General features: G+C 48.0%; 1 long non-coding RNA gene across 1 annotated transcript; it reads right to left on the bottom strand.

Annotated features, from left to right (window-relative positions):
• Positions 1–1,020: 1,020 nt before the first annotated feature.
• On the bottom strand, positions 1,021–16,117 carry LOC128825372 (uncharacterized). The gene is made up of 2 exons (XR_008442661.1): positions 15,987–16,117; positions 1,021–1,537 (listed from the first exon to the last, which is right to left on the bottom strand). It is a non-coding gene; the product is annotated as an uncharacterized LOC128825372 (long non-coding RNA).
• Between the last annotated feature and the right edge of the window lie 3,703 nt (positions 16,118–19,820).

The following is a 19,820-nucleotide window of genomic DNA, read 5'->3' as shown; positions in this document are numbered from 1 at the left end:
GAGCTGCATTAATGCAAGCGTGCAGGGCAGTTCATCGCATCCTACTACGAAGGACCGTGACTCTGAGAAATGTGTGTGAAATATGCATCCGAAGAAGTGGGCTGTAGCCCACGAAAGCTTATGCTCTAATAAATTTGTTAGTCTCTAAGGTGCCACAAGTACTCCTGTTCTTTTTGTGAAATAGTGGACGGCTTTGCAGAAATGGGTTTCCCTAACTGTGGAGGGGTGATAGATGGCACACATATTCCAATTTTGGCACCAGACCACCTTGCGATGGAGTACATCAATAGGAAGGGGTACTTCTCCATGGTGTTGCAGGTGCTTGTGGATCACCATGGGCATTTCATTGACATCAATGAGGGGTGGTCCGGGAAGGTGCATGATGCAAGCATTTTCAGGAACACCGGCCTGTATAGAAAGCTACAAGCAGGGACTTTCTTTCCAGACCAGAAGATTACAGTGGGGGACGTTGAAATGCCCATAGTGATCCTGGGAGACCCAGCATACCTTACACGGGAAATCCGGACAGCGGTAAGAAGCGGTTCAACAACAGGATGAGTAGGTGCCGGATGACAGTGGAATGTGCCTTTGGCAGATTAAAGGCGTGCTGGTGATACCTTTATGGCAGGTTAGACCTCAGTGAGGATAATATTCCATGGTCATAACCGTGTGTTGTATGTTGCATAATCTTTGTGAAACTAAAGGTGAAAGGTTTGCTCAGGGTGGAGTGTTGAGGCAGACCGCTTGACTGCTGATTTTGAGCAGCCAGATACCAGGGCTGTCAGAGGAGCCCAAAGGGGGGCAATTCGAATCAGGGAGGCTTTGAGGCAACACTTTGAAAATGAGAACCAGTTATGTATATCTCTGTGATTGGTGCTGCAATGTTACATTACATGTAGTTTTCCTAGGAAGTAATGGTGAAATTTGGGGCCTTACATTCCAGTAATGAAATGATTAAACTTCCTATGTATCTATTGGTAGTTCCTGCTATCTCAATTTGTAGGAACAAGTAAAGATGAGTTACCGTTCAAAATTTTTGCTTTATTGCACAACAAACAAACACACACACGAAGATGCTTGGTGGGAAAGGAGTTACCAGGGAAGGGCAGACTTTCAGACTGTGTGTAGGTCCAGCTATCATTTTGAAAGTTGTCTGAGGGGGTGGAGTGAAGGGGAAACCGAGAAGTCCTGGAAAGTGGAAAGGACTGTGCAGGCGGAGTTTGGGGTAGAGGGGCATGGAAAAGAGTTCTGAATGCGCTGCAGGAGAGGGCGCGCATCTGCTCAGTTTGTAGCATTATTAAGGACTTCAGCATTTGCGTTGGTCCTCCAAGACTTTAATCATCTGCTCAGTATCATTCTTAAACTCCTGATTTTCTTGTCTGTCTTGACTTTCGGCTTCCTTCAACTCCTTGTGTTCCCTTTTCTCTGCACTGGAGAAGTGCGGTACCTCCCGGAACATGTCTTCTTTGCTTTGTCTCTTTTCTTATCTGGCGGAGATGCTCAGCTGGCGTGTGGGGGGTGTTCCTCGAGGCCACATCTGCCGAAGCACAAGGAACAATGCACAGAACATGATTGTTAAGGTCCCTGCACAGCATTGAAACACTGCAGTAAAATACACCTCTGGTAACACTGCTCTACAGCCAAAATGCTTCTGAAATAAATGTAGTCAAACTTGACTAATTCTGGGTCACTGAGAACAAAAATTATGCTTAAAATTGTTGATTGGCTCTAGTTTTCAAGATATGCTATTGGGTCAGTATATATGACCCTTGACTTGGGAATGGCGGAGGATAAGTGAGTTATAAAGGGAAGGGATCTCAATTTAAACCAGAAATGACTAAAATACATCTTTGACTGGATCTATGAATAAATATATGACTGGGTTTGGACAGTACTTGCTTTTTAGGCAAAACAATGAATGATGCAATCTGAAGCTTGTATTGCGTCATACATGATATGAATTGCATCATGTTATTCCTAGAAGTCATGGATGATGCAATCATAACGAAGCTTACATCACTCTGCTGAACAAATTTCCCTATATCAGCTCTAGAAATCATACAGTGTCGTGCTCTCTTCTTTGTCAGTGTTTGATTTTGCAAAGGGACACATTTCTGTTTAGCCAAAGTGAGCAGAGATGCCTTGTACTTGTGTGAACAGTGCAGATAACTTCTGCTATGTTTGTGGTGAAGTGACTTTTGCATCACAAAAGCGCAGTATAACCACTATGGTTAAGAAAGCCTATCACCTTTATTTTGGCTGCAAAATTGGAGATCAGGCAAGAGGTGAGCCCCACACATATGCTGCAACACTTGTGCAACAAATCTTCACCAGTGGTTGAACAGGAAAAGGAAATCTATGCCTTTTGCAGTGCCAATGATTTGGAGAGAGTCAACAGATCATACCAGCAATTGCTACTTCTGCATGGTGCCTCCAGTTGGGAAAGGTGTGTCAAAGAAGAAAAAATGGACTGTGCATTATCCAAACATTCCATCAGCTATATGCCCAGTACCCACGGAGAAGGACTGCCGGTTCCTGATGCACCAGAATCATTCTCACTTGAGTCAGATGAGGAAGAGAATGAAATTTCTGGTCCTGAACCATCAATGTCACAGGACCCACATTTTCTCCCATCCTCCTCCTCTGAACCACACCTCATAACACAAGGTGAACTGAATGACCTTGTCAGGGATTTGGACAAGGTCCAAGAGTAAGGCAGAGCTTCCCCCAGAACTAGTTCTCCTGTCTTTGTTGCACCACAGTCAACTGTCATTTTGCCCCCACACCAGAACTGTGGGACCCTGTCTCCGCCCTGGGCCACACAGTATTCCTGTCTTGCTTTCTTATTTCTCTTTGCTGCCCCTTTTAAAGATGCCATGGGAAGTGCATCCTTTCTATATTTCCCTGCTTTGTTGCTTGAGATCACAGGTGCATTTGCAATATGTGGCGAGGCAAAGTTTGTCAACTAGTTTTGGAAACAATCAGTTTTTGTTCACCCCAGCTGCAGTTATTACATTTGTTTCCTGCCTGTGTGGAAACTATGCGCCCCCTCCCGCATACACACACCATGAACTCCAACAGCCCAACCAAACATCTATCCCACCATGACAAACAAACAGCATTCCCACTCAGATCCCGCTGATAGGAGTGTAGTGAAGTGACGACTCCCCAGTGTGGCGCCTCCTGCTGGTCGTCCTGGGAATTAGCTCTTCATCAGCTTCGGAGCACCCCTGCAGGCGATGTCTCGCCTGCCGCTGGCCCCGTGTCCTTCCCAGATCCGGGTGCCCTTTGCCCAGAGGTTCTGCCCACTACAGTACCCCCTCACTCTGGGTCTCCCCTCCCAGGGGAACCCCTAACTCCCTATCCTCACCTTGCCTCAGTGGCTACTGCCAGTCTCCATTTAGCCCCCGCTCACTGGGGCAGACATCACTCATCACTGGCAAGGGGTTAGGACCAGCTGCCTCTGCCTATTCCTGGGCTGCCCCTCTGCAGCCCTAGTACCCTTTTGTGGGCCCTTAACTCGGCCTGGAGCCTGGGGCTTTGCTAGGCTGGAGCTCCCCAGCTCCCTCTGCCCTTCCCCAGCACTGCTCCACCCTAGGTACCCTCCTCAGCTTCCCAGGCAGCCAGGGAGCTAGAGAGAGTGTGTGTTTCTCCTTCTGGCTCTTATAAGGGCCAGCTGGGCCCTGATTGTACTGGCTACAGCTATGACTGCTTTCCCAATCAGCCCAGCTTTTCCCCTGCCACAGCCCTCTCCCAGGGCTGTTCTAAGCCCTTCAGGACAGGAGCGGGGTAACAAGTAGCCATGGATCATTTTCTCTTCTGGACTAAGCTGCAGTTTATACACAGAGTCTGTGTACCAAAGAAGAAGAAACATCCTCATAACATATACCAAGGAAACCCAACAGCCTCCATTGAAATGAGAATACGGTGATATCATAGATTTCCTATTAGAGTTACAAGGAAAACAGCTGTTTATACCTCTTTGTTTTGTTTGGATAACAATATTGTGACAGAGTTACTCTGCTGGCTGCAGAGTGAGGGAATGTTTCTTGGCACAGTTCTGAACTGATTTGGGGGTGACCACCTGTAAAGAAGCATCCAGGGAGAGATCTCAGAAACTCTGGCTAAGGATGTCACCACTTCTTGAAGGATGGAAGCAAATCCTACCCACATGGTAGTTATGGTAAATAATGCTAGAGCAAAGGGCATGATGGAGACATCCCTGGGAAGGTCTGGCCTGCTAGTGGCATTCTCTTTTGGAATCACAAAAAAGGGAGCAGTCCTGCTGACGAGTCAGGGTTTTAAAGGTATTAGGTGCCTGAAAATCCCACTAGGTCCCTATCGGCATCTTTAGCCACCTAAATACCTTTACAAATCTGGCCCTAGAAACTCATATTTTAAAAAGTCACAATAAGCCAGGGGAGCCTCCTAGTTCTGAATATAGGGGAACGGGAAGTGATGGGGGGAAAGAAACAGGAAGGCTCCAAGGAGCTCTGGGATATGAAGTAGTTAATGGAGGCACTGCAAGTGAATGAAACCAGTGGTCACAAAATGGACTCATTTCAAGCAAGCTGGAACAGCATGCTGCAGTATTTAGTCAGCAGGATTTGGATGAGGTGGGGGTTGAATTAAACCGATACAGCATTGCAATAATACTGATAATGGTCAGTAAATAACAGTGGGTCCAAGAAGGGTAGCTATGCACTTCTAGTCTGAAGTTGAGGGGAATGCAAGAGAAGCAGGCATGCCCATGCTTTCTTCCCAGAATTACTTCCTGACCCTGGCGTTGTTCCCACATAGATGGAACCACACCTTTTTGGGGGCTGCTTGTGTGTGTGTGCCAGTGGAAACTCAGTAACCAGCTGACAAATTAGAAAGGGTTCAGGAAATGTTTTGAGGTCTGGAATCCTGCCCTACAATAAGAGACGTAAGGAGCTCAGACTAATTCATTTATTCTAAAGAAGGGTAAGAAATCACTTGGTCACAGACTATAAGCATCTCCATTGGGTGATTTCTGAAGGTAGAGGGATCTTTATTCTACCAGACAAGAGCATAATAAGATCCACTGGCTGGAAGCTGAAACTAGACAAATTCAAGCTGGAAATAAGGTGCACACTCTTAACAGTGATGGTAATTAGCCATTGGAACAACGTACTGTAACAACCTGTACGAAACTTGGAGGGAGGAGCACAGATTGCAAGAGGGAAGAGTTTGGAGAAGGCACCAGATGTCAGTCTGCGTACACCTGGCTACTACAGCCCCTCTGTAAATCGTTCTCTTAATAAAGAGCCAGTTTAGTTTTAGAAACATGTAATCCTCTCTTGTCTTATTAACCAGTGCATAGTACATGAACCATGGCGGCAGCAGTCACAACTAGTGACATCCACAGCAGTTTCACCTATAACGCGGTAAGATTTTTTGGCTCCCGAGGCCAGCGTTATATCGGGGTAGAGGTGTACAAAGAAACATTGAGACAAAGAGTGATTTCCAGACAAAAAAACTGCCCAAGCATGGAAACTGCAGAAGCAAGAATTAAGTCTGCCTACAGATCTAATCCAGAGGGATAAAGGGAAGAAAAGGATGGTAAAGCTTTTTTAATCTTTCATTCAGATGAAAGAATGAGAAGTGAGTGAGTCACTGTTGCCAGAAATAATACCCAAAACACTGGAACAGCTGATAAATATGTTGAGTACTGTGACCCCAGACAGAATCAAACTGTAGAGAGATACGGTTTATTTTAGCCAAAACTAAGAAGTAGAAGAGGGAATAGATACTTATATTACAGAGCTGGGAACTTTGGCGTCCACATGGAACTTCCAAGATATTAAAGATTCTCTGATTACAGACATGATCATTTGTGGGACATGTGATTCCAGTTTACTTATTGTTTATAAGTAAACTTTATAGATTGTTGAGAGAAATAAATCTAACCCTAGAGAGATGCCTCCAAATAGCAAGGGTAGATGAACTGTCCAGGGAAAGGATCAAAACAATTGTGCCGAACAAGTTCACAGGCTTAAGCTAAAGAAACTTAGGAAAGAGGGCAGGGACAGACTGATCGATAATGCAGGCCTCACTGTCCAGTGGATATACTGTGGAAAGCAACATGAAAGGCGGAAAGAAAAATGGCCAGTCTATGGGCAACAATGCAAGCAGTGTCAGAAACAGAATTACTTTGTGTGCCAATATCACAGCTACTCCAGGAAGAAAAAAAAGCAGCAGCAGATGCAGTGATTGAGAACAGAAACTTCCTATGGAGATGAGTATATGTGCCGTGTGACTTCATAAGATCCAGAGACTCCCAATATGCATGCATTGCCAGCCATTCAACTGCCATACTTGCAACTGTGTGACCAATTTGATTCCACATGGTTTGTGAAGCGAGTTGCAATGTAATCCCAGAAACTGATAAGCAGCAATATTACATGTGACCAAGCACTAGTCATTCTGAGCCAATGCAGGCTGTTGATAAGAAATCCACCAAACAAATAATAAGTAATCCCAGAAGATTTAAGAGTTGGCATCATGAGACGGAGTGAGGGAGTGTATCTACTGGCCAGGTGTGAATCTCCAATGGAGAGCACACATGGAACAGAGCAAGATGTGTAAAGAGTATCGTGATCAACAGAAGGAATCTCTACTGCCTCATGAAATCCTGACCCAACCCTGCAAAAAGCTGGTGAGAGATCTGTTCACTTTTAGTGACAGGAACTAGATGGTCACAGTACATTATTACTCCAATTTTTGAGAGGTGGTCTATATGGAAGACACTCGGGCAAGGATTGTGATGCTTTGGTATATTGAAAACTGTACAGTAACTCCTCACTTAACGTCATCCCGGTTAATGTTTCGTTGTGACGTTGCTGATGAATTAGAGAACATGCTCATTTAAAGTTGCGCAATGCTCCCTGATAACGTTGTTTGGCAGCCTCCTGCTTTGTCCGCTGCTTGCAGGAAGAGCTAGCTGGTGGGGGCTTGGAACCAGGGTGGACCGGCAGCCCCCCTATCAGCTCCCCTAAGTTCCCTGTGTGGCAGCTGCCCAGCAGGCTATCAATTGCTGGGCAGTTCAGGTATCCCTCCCCTGAGTTTGCCTCTCTGTTTTAGGGGGCAGCCTGTTTTGTCTCTGTCTGTTTTGGGTCAACATTATCTCACAGTTTGCATGTACTCTCCCATCTGTCTGTCTGTATCTATCTGTTTGCTCTTGTCTTATGCAGTTTGGGACAGAGACCATCTTTTTGCTCAGTATTTGCACAGTGCCTAGCACAACAGGTCCATGACGAGGGTGCCTAGGCTCTCTGGTATACTAATAATAACTAATAATAATGACAGAAACAAAACCTGTAAGTACTACCATCATCAGATACCAAACCAGGATGTCTGAGCATGCCAGAAATCCTGTGGGTTACTAATGGCTAAGATCTTCTCTACTGCTTGGCTTTGTGTGGTTTTCTGAAGGGCTCTGCATAGGGGGATATGTCATTTTGCCTTAGGTCAGAACGTCTCCATTTTCCTTAGTGTGTGAGCTCTTTGGGACACGGACTTCTTGTATTCTGTGTCTTGTACAGCAGAAGACACATAGTTGGTGCTTAACAAATCATCATCATAGAAATGCAGGGCTGGAAGGGACCTTGAGAGGTATCAAGTCCATCCCCCTGAGCGAAGGCAGAACCAAATACACACAGGCCATCCCTGAAAGGTGATTCTCTAACCTGTTCATAAAGACCTCAGATGACAGAATTATCATCAATGTCATTATTATATAGCACCCAGAAGCATGCTAGCCCCGCACAGCCCCTGTCCCAGTGGACTTTCAGACACGACACACAAGACAGTTTGCAAACAGTCGAGGTGCTGTGAAAGGAGGACAAGGGTTACAGCAATACTATAATTGGGCTTGGCAGAATTCAGGGTTTTTTTTAATCATTTTAACAGATAAAATTTTCACAGTTGTGAAAAGTTATGGGGGGAGGTCGGACAATTATTGAATGACAATAGGCATTGAGATTCAAAAATTAAAACTTTGTAAACCATTAAGACACAAACTGTCAACATCATATCACAATACACAAAGTAAATATCCTTAAGTCAACAAATCATACCTGTTTTTACTCTGCATTCACTAGTCCATTTGTAACAAGTCTCATTCAAAAGTCGAAATCACTGGATTTTGACTCTAAGAAGTTCTCAAGCAGCATTTTTTTTTCTTTGCCTATCTGTAAATTTCAATTATCAGCAACGGAAATTTTTTTTCATCAGTTTGTGTGTGTTGGTGAAATCATGTGTTTGTGTGCGTGTGTGTTACTGACATTTACCAATGAAAATCTAAACCTTCCAAGGCTAACCATAATGCAGAAACTCAGCTGAGGGATGTGCACAACCAGGAATTAATAATAATAAATGAATGAGTTTTCACTATGAAAAGCTGATTTCACCAATAGCAAGGAAATGAACATTTCACCCTGCCTCAAATTCACAACTACCCGTTTTTGCAGGGGGACAGTTATTGTGCAAAGGGTTGGCTCCTCAGCAGGCATAAATTGGCATAGCTGTATTGAAGTCGTGGCCTATGGCAATTTACAACAATTGAGAATCTAGCCCTGAAAGTCAACTATGTGATGCAAAGTTCTGGCTTCAAAATGTTTATAAAAATACAATTTTTAAAAGAATTCCTGGGTTTGTTTTTCTTGGTAGTATATGTAAACTGTCTTGATTTGAGGGGTAAAAGACAAGAGGATTTTACTGTGTGAATAACGACTCTCTTTGCGCACCATGCTGCAAATTTCCGAGGCTAGATTCACAAAGAAACGTAGGCATGGTGACACTCCACTTTTAGGTGCCTAGAGAATTACTGCAATTCACAAAGCCAGAATTAGGCACCTCAGCTCCCTATACAGTGAATGGAAAGAGAGAGGTACCTCAGAATGGGATTCACAAAAGCCAGCATCCTAGGAGGCTACAGGAAGGTGCCTCCTTTGGGATACTCAGCTGCAAACCCTTTCTCCAGATAAAGTACCTGCACCATTTTTGCAAGAAGTAAAGTCACTGGAGTAGGGGGACTGGATCCTAAGTCCCATACCTCCCATGTGCGTGCTCTAACCATCAGGTTACAAAGTCATTCTCATGTTTGCTTGCTTGCTCCACAGTGGAATAGCTTCAAGAGGCAAGACAGAGGCAACACCACATGTGAATATCCTGTAGCCCAGTGGTTCAGCCACTCACCTAAGATCCCTGTTCAAATCTCTTTTCCCCTTCAGGTGGAAGGGGAACTTGAACCAGGGGTCTCCCACATTCCATATGAGTATCTAAACCACTGGGCTAAAATTATGGTGGAGATCCTCCTCTCTCTCAGTCCCCAAATTTATTTTTTTTTTTGAAGCTTGTCTATAGGGGCCCGATCCAGGAGGTGAGCTCTGAGCACACTTACTGGACTGGACCCTACAGGGAAGTTAGGTAGAGGAACACCTATCTTCTCCCCCTTAGTGCATTGCTCTAGGCCAGGGGTGGCCAACCTGTGACTCGGGAGCCACATGCGGCTCTTCAGAGGTTAATATGCGGCTCCTTGTATAGGCGCCAACTCCGGGGCTGGAGCTACAGGCGCCAACTTTCCAGTTTGCTACAGGTTGCTCACTGCTCAACCCCTGGCTCTGCCCCAGGCCCCAGCCCCACTCCACTCCTTCCCCCCAAGGCCTCCACCACTTCCCCTGAGTCTTGCTCCTCCATCTCCCTCCCCTGAGCCTCCTGTACACTACAAAACAGCTGATCATGGCGGGCAGGAGGCGCGGGGATGGAGGGTTTGGTGCTTATCGGCGGTGTTGCTGGTGGGTGGGAGACACTGGGGGCAGGGGGGGGGAGCTGACAGGGGCTGTTGATGTGTTACTGTGGCTCTTTGGCAATGCACATTGGTAAATTCTGGCTCCTTCTCAGGCTCAGGTTGGTCACCCTGCTCTAGGACTTAAGTGTCTGGGTGCTTGGTGTGGGGCTGCCTTGGCATCCTCAGAGGGAAAAACAGGTGTCTAGGGAACTTTGACTACAAAAAGGTAGGTGCCTAGGGAGTTTAGGTACCGACAGGATTTGGTAGCAACTGAGAGGGGCTTTTGTGAATCCAAGTGGGGGATGATTTGGGGGTTTTGGCAGCTAAAGTGGCATTTAGGCACCTAAGTCCTTTTGTGAATCAAGCTCTTACAAGCTAGAAGAGTGTTTGTGTTAAGATGAAGTGTTAGATCAGCATAAAAACTGAGAATGATACTTAAAATAGCAAGGTTAGTAAAAGAAAAATAACACTATCTCATTCCAGTGTGGGGCACTGGAAATGTGAACACAATCGCTTTACATAACACACAAATATCCTTGTCTTTCCTCTCCCTAGGAATGTATTAATCTGGGAACTGAAAATATAAATAGGCCCAAAAAAAGGACATGAGTCAATGAAAACAGCCAGTTGTTGAGCATGTTCCCTCAGGGGCCGCTATGCAAATTCTTCCCATCTTTCTTTTTGTTGTAAAAAAAGTTACAATACTTTTTTCTTAAAAACTATTTCTGGAATTTCTGCAAACAGTTGTTCCAAGGAACTGCCTAACGGCCTCAGCTGTGGACTCTACAAAGAATCACAGAAACATGCCTAGGAATAGACATATTAGATCATCCAGTCCGTCTCCCTGCCAAAGTGGGATTGTTCCCTACAGTATATTCTTCTCCAGTCAGAGCTCCCTCCAGACACCCCTGTAAGGGGCCGGGGCCCAGTCAGAGCTCACCCCTGTGAGGGGCTGGGGCCAGGTCAGAGCTCCCTCCAGACACCCCTGTGAGGGGCCGGGACCCGGTCAGAGCTCCCTTCACACACCCCTGTGAGGGGCTGAGGCCTGGTCAGAGCTCACCCCCGTGAGGGGCCGGGACCCGGTCAGAGCTCCCTCCACACACCCCTGTGAGGGGCTGGGGCCTGGTCAGAACTCACCCCTGTGAGGGGTCAGGGCCCAGTCAGAGCTCCCTCCAGACACTGCTGTGAGGGGCCGGGGCCCAGTCAGAGCTCACCCCTGTGAAGGGTCAGGGCCTGGTCAGAGCTCCTTCCAGACACTGCTGTGAGAGGCTGGGGCCTGGTCAGACAATGGTGCTGGAACAATTTGTATAGTGTTGGTACTGAAAGCCATTGAACCAAAATATAAACCCTGTATATAAAGGAAACCACTTCATGTCAGGAGTTGCAGAAATACTGCTAGTTCCAGCACCTATGTGGTCAGAGCGCCCTCCAGTGTGTTTTTTTCACACCCTTTACTGACAAAAGTGTAGTGTAGTGTAGACAAAGCCTAAGTTTGCTACGTGTGTGAAAGGGATTTTGAGGTTCTCACAGACCTTGTGTCTTCTAGCTTCCAATCCCCAGCTTCATAGACTAGCGCACACTAAATCACTGATTTCAAAGTCCAGAATCCTAACTATTACACTATGGGACCAACAGCTAGCTGTGGGCAGAAAGACACACAAAGAAGCAGCAAACAGTTTCTTCAAACACAAGAGTGAAAATTATCCAGGCTCCAGGAAGGAATTAATCCCATTTCTTAGGCTCCGGAATCCTAAGTGAAGTCCTTACCTGCAGAGGTCTGTCCCTTAGCAAGAAGAAACTCCAGTCCCATGAAAGGAGAAATATCACCCAAAGGTTTCTTCCTTGTGGCTCAAGTGTTTGACACCAATTCCACTCAGAGAGAAAACACTGAGACCCTGCTGTGGAGGTCATGGTGCAGGCCTGTGTGAGGTCACTTCAAACAACTCCTTCGCTGATGTCATAGGACCTTGTGCCTCTCCATCACTTCTACTGCTTTCTTGCCTCATTGCAGAGCTGCTGTCCTTCTGCAGGCTGGACTCGTCCTATGGCAGGCTGGGTACTTCCTATGGATACCTCCTTTGTGTCTGATGGAGCTTGCTCTTCATTTCTGTGGCGCTAGCAGGATGCCCTCATGGCAGACAATAGCTACTATCAGTGTTGCTGAGTCCCTGCCTCAGTACCAAATCTCCTCAGATCCGCTACTATCAGCAGAGCATAGGAAGTGCCAACCTGGACTGGGCGTGTGGTCCATGTAGCCCAGTAATCTTTCTATGACAATTGCCAGCACCGGCTGCTGCAGAGGAAGGTGCAAGAAACCGCATTGATGGGCTGATGTAAAATAATCTGTCCCCCCACAAAGGTCTCATCCTAATCCCTAAAGGCTAGAGATTGTTATAATTATAATGGTTAGTGCTAGCAAAAATGTTTGGAAGGGATATGTAAGTTTAAAATAATTATGTAACTCTGGATATTCTTGTTATCCCTGCAAATGCTCAGACTCTGAATCTTGCTAAATTCTTGGCTTTGATGATATCCTGTGGCAGTTGTGCCACATTCTAATTATGTGTTGTGTGAAAGGGCATGATAATAGGACATGTGGGCGGGCTTGTAGCAGATAATAATACCCACATTTTCAGATCCTTATACAGCTTCCCTTTCTTGACTCCTGTACCTGTGCCATCCATACACCAAGATCTAGCTTCTTCTCTTGCCTTTCCACACAATTTTTCCATAGTGGGTGCAAGAACGTTCTTCTCTGAATCTCCTACTGTCACGGAGTCCCCGGGCGATGCTCTGGAACTGCTCCCCACAAAGCCAGTCAGGACTTTGGGGAGCCTCCTCTCCTTTGGAGCAGACTGTCTTCATGGCAAGAAGCTCACACGGCTTCACCTCCTGGGTCTCTCCTGAGAGCATTCAGCATATGCCCCTCCGTGCGCTTCCCACAGCGAGTCCGCCCAGGCGGGGTCCTGGGGAAGCCAAAGGGTTCTGCACCCCCCACTTCGCAGTCAGACGTGACTCTCAGCCAGCCAGTAAAACAGAGGTTTATTAGACAACAGGAACACGGTCTAAAACAGAGCTTGTAGGTCCAGCGAACGGGCCCCTTCCGCCGGGTCCATTCTGGGGCCCAGTGAGGCAGACCCCCGTCTGCCCTCCCTTCCAGTCCCCAGCTAGCTCCAAACTCCAACCCCCATCCAGCCCCTCCTTCTCTGGGCTTTGTCTCTTTCCCAGGCCAGGAGGTCACCTGATCCCTTTGTCTCCAACACCTTCAGTTGCCACCTTTGCAGAGGAGGGGCCCAGGCCATCAGTTGCTAGGAGACAGAGTGTCGGGCATTTATGTACACTGGCCCTTTGCTCTGCAGCAACCATACACCCTTATCCCACCACCTAGATACTTAAGAACTGCATAGGGGAAACTGAGGAAAACATTAAGAACAGTCCCTCTTTGTCACACCTACCCTCTGCAACAGCCTGCCTGTATCTATGCAAATGGGGCAAGTCTCTCAAAGCCTGTGTGTGGCATTTTCCTCATCTGAAAAATAGGGCTAATAAAAGTGAATGCCTCCCAATTTTATATTTCCAGTTCTACCTTCCATCCCCACATCACTTTGTGAAGGGGAAGCTAAGGTTGCAGATAGATATGTGTGGTATGAATGAATATGACCTTCCCAGGACCGTTGCACTAAAATAAATAAATAAACAAAATAAGATCCCACTATAACCAGCGCTGGTTGGGAATTTTCCATTGGAATGATTTTCTGATAGAAAATGTAGTTTCCATAAAACAGAAATTTTCCACAGGAAAATTTTGATTTTGCGGAAAACTTTGATTTTCTGTCAGGAAAGTCAAAATGAAATATTTCATTTTGGGTTAGTTTGACCCAAACTGTAATATTTCATTTTGAACTGATCTGAAAGGTTTTGTTCAGTTTCTCTTTTGGCCAGACAGACGTCAGTACAGCACATGCCATACCATGATGACTTTATACAACACATGTCAGGCCATGTGGTGTGTACACAGCATGCATCGCCATGCCAAACAATGAGGCTGATTTTTGTAAAAAAAAAAAAATTATAAATTACTTACTATTAGCATATGTCCTAGATTTGAATGATATTGATCTGTATGCAAATTAGGCTGTTCTTTTAGCTTGAGAAGGGGTTCCTAATCTATTTAACAGTGTGGGCCACATCTTAATAATAATTAATAATACATGCCTACTTCACGGGGGTGTTGTGAGGATAAATACATTAAAGATTGTGAAGCAGTTTGAGATCTACTGATGAAAAGCACTATATAAAAGCTAGGCATTATTATTATTATTAGTTAGAGAGATTATCTCATGGACCCTTTACCCTTCCATTGCTGTCCCACAGATTACCTCCCTTTATTTTTGTGACCACATAACAGTCATGTGGCAGCTACATCAATTGTTTACATGGCAAAATAACATTAGGAAAGTATTTCATGTTTTTAAGCTATCTTTCCATACAATGTAGTAGCTGGAGACAAGGAGAAGAGCTGGCTGAAGAAAACACGAACAAGACAAATCTCCAGAATCCAGCATAACATGTGCTTATTGCCATAAGAAATCATTTTGCAAGAATATGAAAGCAGCAACAGAAACAGTCCTACAATGTACCCAAGCGGGGCGTTCAGTGCCACCTCCTGAGGCAGATTTGCCATCAACACAACCTACCGGGCCGAGACTGTGACAAGCAAAAGGAAAAAGGTGGTTTGCACAACTAAAACTTGAAATTTCACTTAGGGTTCCAGCTCAGGCATTCAGATGTCAACTCGACACTGGTTCTACCAGCAAGGTAATCAGCTTTAAGAATTACTGCAAAGTTCTTCATGAGCAATTTCCCGAAGTGCTGGAAAGCAACACCAAGCTAATATTCTGCAATGACCCATTGTCGCAACTGGGGCTTGGGCAGTCAGGCATAGTGGTCAGAACAGTGGCAAGCAGAGGCCAGGATCAATGCCGAAGGTCAGAGCCAGGGTCAGGAATCTGATATCGAGCCAAGAGGCAGGTCCATCATTATAGCTGGCAGGGGAGTCCACCTTGCTGCATAGATACTTCCTGGAACTCCTTCTAGGCTTCAATAGGGCACCTGGACTGATCAGGGACCACAAGGGAAGCTGTCAGTCTAGCCTTTCGAGGCAGTACTATCTGTGGCATTTATATCCACAGGATCTATGAGGTAATGCATGCAGCCCTATAAGGGAGGCTGGGGCATCCCACAAACTTGGGTTCCAGTCCCATCCCAGCAGAACTTCACATCATCCCCCGTAGGGTGACCAGATAGCAAGTGTGAAAAATCAGGACAGGGGGTGGGAGGGTAATAGGCGCCTATATAAGAAAAAGCCCCAAATATCAGGACTGTCCCTATAAAATCGGGACATCTGGTCACCCTACCCCCCTGTCGGGGCACTCCTTGGGCATTGCTGGGCTGGACTTGTCTGGGTGGTTTTTATGAAAGGTGATCATGACGTTGGTGTGTCACCATGGGCAGCTGGTTCTCAGGTCCCACAACAGTCAAGATTACCATGTGGCCACTGGACACGGGGAGTTCAACAATGAAATCCAAGTTGATGGCTACCCAGGGCCAGCAGAAGGCTAAGGGGTTTGTGGTGTGGTATTTTAATGCAATTGCACAAATCACGGGTGTCAACCTAAGTTTGTATCATGACTCATATTCGGGGCCATCAGAAGTAATGGGAGGCTAGGTGATAGGTTTTAAGGCAACCAAAAATGCCTCACTAGAGGGGAGTCGTGTCGCTCTATCTGGGAAGTGCCAGTGGGATAGGATAAACCCAGGAATTCAATGGACAGCGAGTCAAAAACGTGCTCCCCAAACTTCACATTCAGGCCGTGTTGACGCAGTCTCTCCAGACAGTTTCAGGAGCTAGACTGGAGGCAAAAAGGCAAACTTCTGAGATAAAAAATATTGTTAACAAAAGAGAACATAGAGTTCTGTGTGCCAACACAAGTGCAAAACAAGTGGGTACTTGGCACATTGTAAAGAATATTACAATGTATAAGGGAAACAGAAATTTGCCAGTTAAGTAAAGTCCAAATACTTACAATAAAGTATTCTATTTTTTAACAGCGTAATAAAAACTTGATTAATTGAGATTATTTTTTTTTAGTAATTTGACAGCCATAATGATTACCTGTGTGCCCCTGGAGGAGCAAGTCACCCAACGTGTGAAAAAGAGACAGGGTCTTGGGCAGCTCACCCCGTACTGGCTTATGGAGCTGCCTGGTGCCCTGCATGGAGCTGGCTGTCCCATCCCTTTGCCTCTGGAAGTATAGTCTCACCAGCAGCTCTGCTGGGAGTAGTGTGGTCCTGCACTGCCTGCCACGCAGGTCATTGTGTAACTGGACTAGTCTTGCCCTAAGAGTGGGACATTCCATTCTCTGAGCAAACACTCCACATGGGACATTCCTATCATTCCTCTTCCTCCTCTGTGCCACTGCAAGGCCATAACCCAGAAGCTGCCTAAATGGATTACTCCCCACACTGTTATTAGCACCAGAGCACAATCAGTGTGGAGCTGAAGGCAGGCAAGTGTGGGAATAAACCACCAGGCCATTGTGTTTCTGGAAAGATCGCAGGATGGGAACAGAGGCAATCAATGCGCACAGGCTGGAAGGAAGCAGCACAGCCAGGAATGTGAATCTGCTCTGTAATAACAACTCATTACGCACTCTGCACATGGGAACACACCAATTAACACGCTAGGTCCGACCACGGCTCCTGTGTCCATCTTGTTGACAAGACGGCAACTGCCAGCCAGGGGATGTGTGAACAGATTCGTTTCATTTAGCCTCTGCTAACGCCTCCTCAATCTGAAGGGAGCATTTGCTACAGTGATGGGCAACTGGGGAAGCTACACAGGTTGGGGTTTTCAACATTGCCCAAGTGATTTGGGAGCACTGGTATATAGGCTTGCAATGGGCTGTTGGGTCCCTAATTCACTTAGGCTCTGTTGAAAATCCCATTTTGTTTCCCATTTAAGCTACAACCTTTTCTCTGTACCATCACCAAGGACAGAAGCGGAATCACTTCATGGATGGCAGTGCTGGTGCTTTGCTCCTGTGCAGGGTCTAGCCTGAAATGCAAGGGGTTAATGTTTTCCAGATCACTGTACCTGCCATTTATTGCAACCTGGGCCATTCCAAGGATGGAACCATGTGCTCTCCAGCAGCACTGGCTGAGCCCTGAGCTAGGTGATGGTTGGCACGGAGGCCCTAGCAGTATTCAGAGGCACGCCAAGGCAATCACCCCAACCTTCTATTCTATTTTGGGGCAAGAACTGTAGCCCCCTCCCGCCCCAGTCATGCACTCAACTGATTGCGCAACAGAAAAAAATGTCCTGCCCCCAGCAGCAGTCAGTTTATGCCCAGATGCATGAGATTGGATGGCCCTGAATTTAGAAAATGTTCTTATTAGCCATGAAATTGTCCAGCTCCTTAGCCAGCTGCTGTTGCTAGCTGCCTGCCCTCAGCAGATGTGAATCCCGTGCACTGAGGAGGTATTCCACTGGATTTATACTAAGTGCCCTGCCCCTTACTCTGCGGGACAGGGGGAAATGGAAGAAGACTGATCATTGTTCACTGTCCTCCTTACAATCTATCAAACCCTGCCAATCCCCTCCAATAATTCTCCTTCCCAGGCTAAATCATAATTTGATTCCCTGAGGAGTCAAGACGTCGCCTCCTTTATCATGGCCTTGTCTGGCCATAAGCTAGCTCCCCTCTCCAGCTGTGCAAGTGGAGGCCTCCAGCCACTCTTTCCCTCTCTTTCACAAACCTAGCCACCAGTTCGGAGCCATTCCCTGGTGAGCAGCCCACCCTCTGCAGCACTTGGGATAGACTGGGGGGAGGGGAGGAAGCTGGCTCCCTGCCGCTTGCGCCTTGCCAAATTGCTCAATTCTGGCCCTGCATAGGTAGGATTTGCCTTTGGCAAGAGATTTAAACGTCAGGATCATTTAGCTGTAACCCCCACGTGGAGTTTGCCAGCTCCTGGAACTCTGGACTTGGGCTCCCACCCCATGGATTACAACAATAAAGGCTACCAGTGCCACCCTTTGACACCATCTCCCAGCCTGTGTGGAGTTGGGGGTGGCGGGACACCTGGACTAGAAACTCCTGCTGAGGCCAGTATGGGGGGTTCTCCATGGGGTGATACGGTCAAGCAGTTTGCTGGGCCAGTAATGAGGCTGGGCTGCTCAGCCCTTTAGGGGAGGGAATAGCCTGGCTAAGAGACAAAGGGTCTTGGGGTAGTGACAGGTTGGGGCTGGCAGCTGAGAGAGAAGCAGAACAGCTCAGTGCGTCTCAGATTAACTCCTCTCCCCACAGATGGGGTCTTTGCATTGCCGGCGGATCTAGAGCATGGGTCTGGCAGTTCCAGCCCTGCAGAGACCAGCGGGCAGCAGGGCCACCTCTGGCTTTTTTGCCGCCCCAGGCAAAAAAGCCTCCCGGCCTCCCTGCGGGGAGCGCAGCAGCAGAGGGCGCCGAGCCCGGCCGCGGCCCCACTCTCCCCGGCAGGCCGGAGCGCCGCAGGGAGGGTGGCGAGCCCGGCCGGGGCCCTGCTCTCCCCGACCGGCTGGAGCGCCGGGAGGAGGGCGGTGAGCCTGGCCATAGGCCCGCTCTCCCCGGCTGGCCGGCCGGCCGGCCAGAGCGCCGGGAGGAGGGCGGCCCCGCTCTTCCTGGCCGGCTGGAGCGCCGGGAGGAGGGCGGCGAGCCCGGCCGCGGCCCCGCTCTCTCCAGCCGGCCGGAGTGCCGGGGGAGGGCGGCCCCGCTCTTCCCGGCTGGCTGGAGCGCTGGGAGGAGGGCGGAGAGCCCGGCCGTGGCCTCGCTCTCCCCGGCCGGCCGGAGCACCGGGGGAGGGCGGCGAGCCCGCTGCGGCTCCGCTCTCCCCGGGTGAGCGCCACCCCCCCCCAGGTGCCACCCCAAGCACATGCTTGATAGGCTGGTGCCTGGAGCCGGCCCTGGCGGGCAGAGTGGCAGAGATCTGACCCAGCGCCAGCTACCATGAGACAGGCCCCCACAGGACTTCAGATCTGGGAACTAGGAGCCTGCCCCACCCAGAGGTGAGCACGCTGTAAGGGGGCCCTTTTTTTGTGTGTAAGCTGGCCATTGTTCACACACGGCAGCACTCCTCCCCAGACTCATCCCCAGCGTACCATCTGTCTCGGAAGGTGCCCGGGAGGGAGCTGGCGGTGTAAGCGATGGATGGGAGGAAGGACCCTCCCTTTGCTTTTAGCTGTGCTGCCATATGGTTCCCCCTCCCTTTAACCCCTGTCCTGCATCTCCTTCTTGCTGGGCTGATGGCAAGGGCCAGGTGATTGCGAGGTCACTAGTCCTCATCTCTGGTTTCCTGGCTTTACATGGACTCCTAGATGTCTCTGGGGCTTCTGGCTGAGCTGTTCTGCTTTGCTAGGGTCATGTCCAGTCTCTGAAGTCCCTGCCTTGGTAGCTCCAGCTGGCTGGGCAGATGTAATGTTCACTAGCTCAGCAGCCTTATTGGGCTGGGCTGAAGCCAAGACAAAGCTCAGCCCTTTGAAAGGCCATTAGTCCAGCTTCTGTGCTGCACCTCTCAGGAGGTGCCTGTCAGGTGGCAGAGCCCAGGCGGCGGGAGTCCAGTGCTGGCATTAAGCCATCTTTTGGCCTCCCTAATTCTAGGCTTCTCTGGGGCCTGTGCAGCTGCCTACTTTGCTGCCCAGTTTTGTTAAAGCACAAAGCACTCCAGCCATTCCCCTTCCTACCCCTGCTCAAATGTCTGGGGTGTCCCTGCACTGGATGCTGCACTAGAAGGAGTGAGGTGCACCCTAGGCCAGCCCTTTGCCAGATGGATTCCCTAGAGGGGCACTTTGCCTTCTTTGCACCCCTGGAGTGGCATAAACGGGGCACAGAAAGGAATAGGGAATGTTCAACTGACTGAGCATCTCTAGCAGGTCAGTTTTCAAGGCACGGGCCTCTGCTGCTGTTGCTGGATCAGC

Source organism: Malaclemys terrapin, chromosome 17 (assembly GCF_027887155.1).
Source record: "Malaclemys terrapin pileata isolate rMalTer1 chromosome 17, rMalTer1.hap1, whole genome shotgun sequence".
In the NCBI taxonomy this organism is placed as follows: Eukaryota; Metazoa; Chordata; order Testudines; family Emydidae; genus Malaclemys; species Malaclemys terrapin.
The sequence above is the reverse complement of the archived record's forward strand: the minus strand, read 5'-3'. Positions and strand labels throughout refer to the sequence as shown.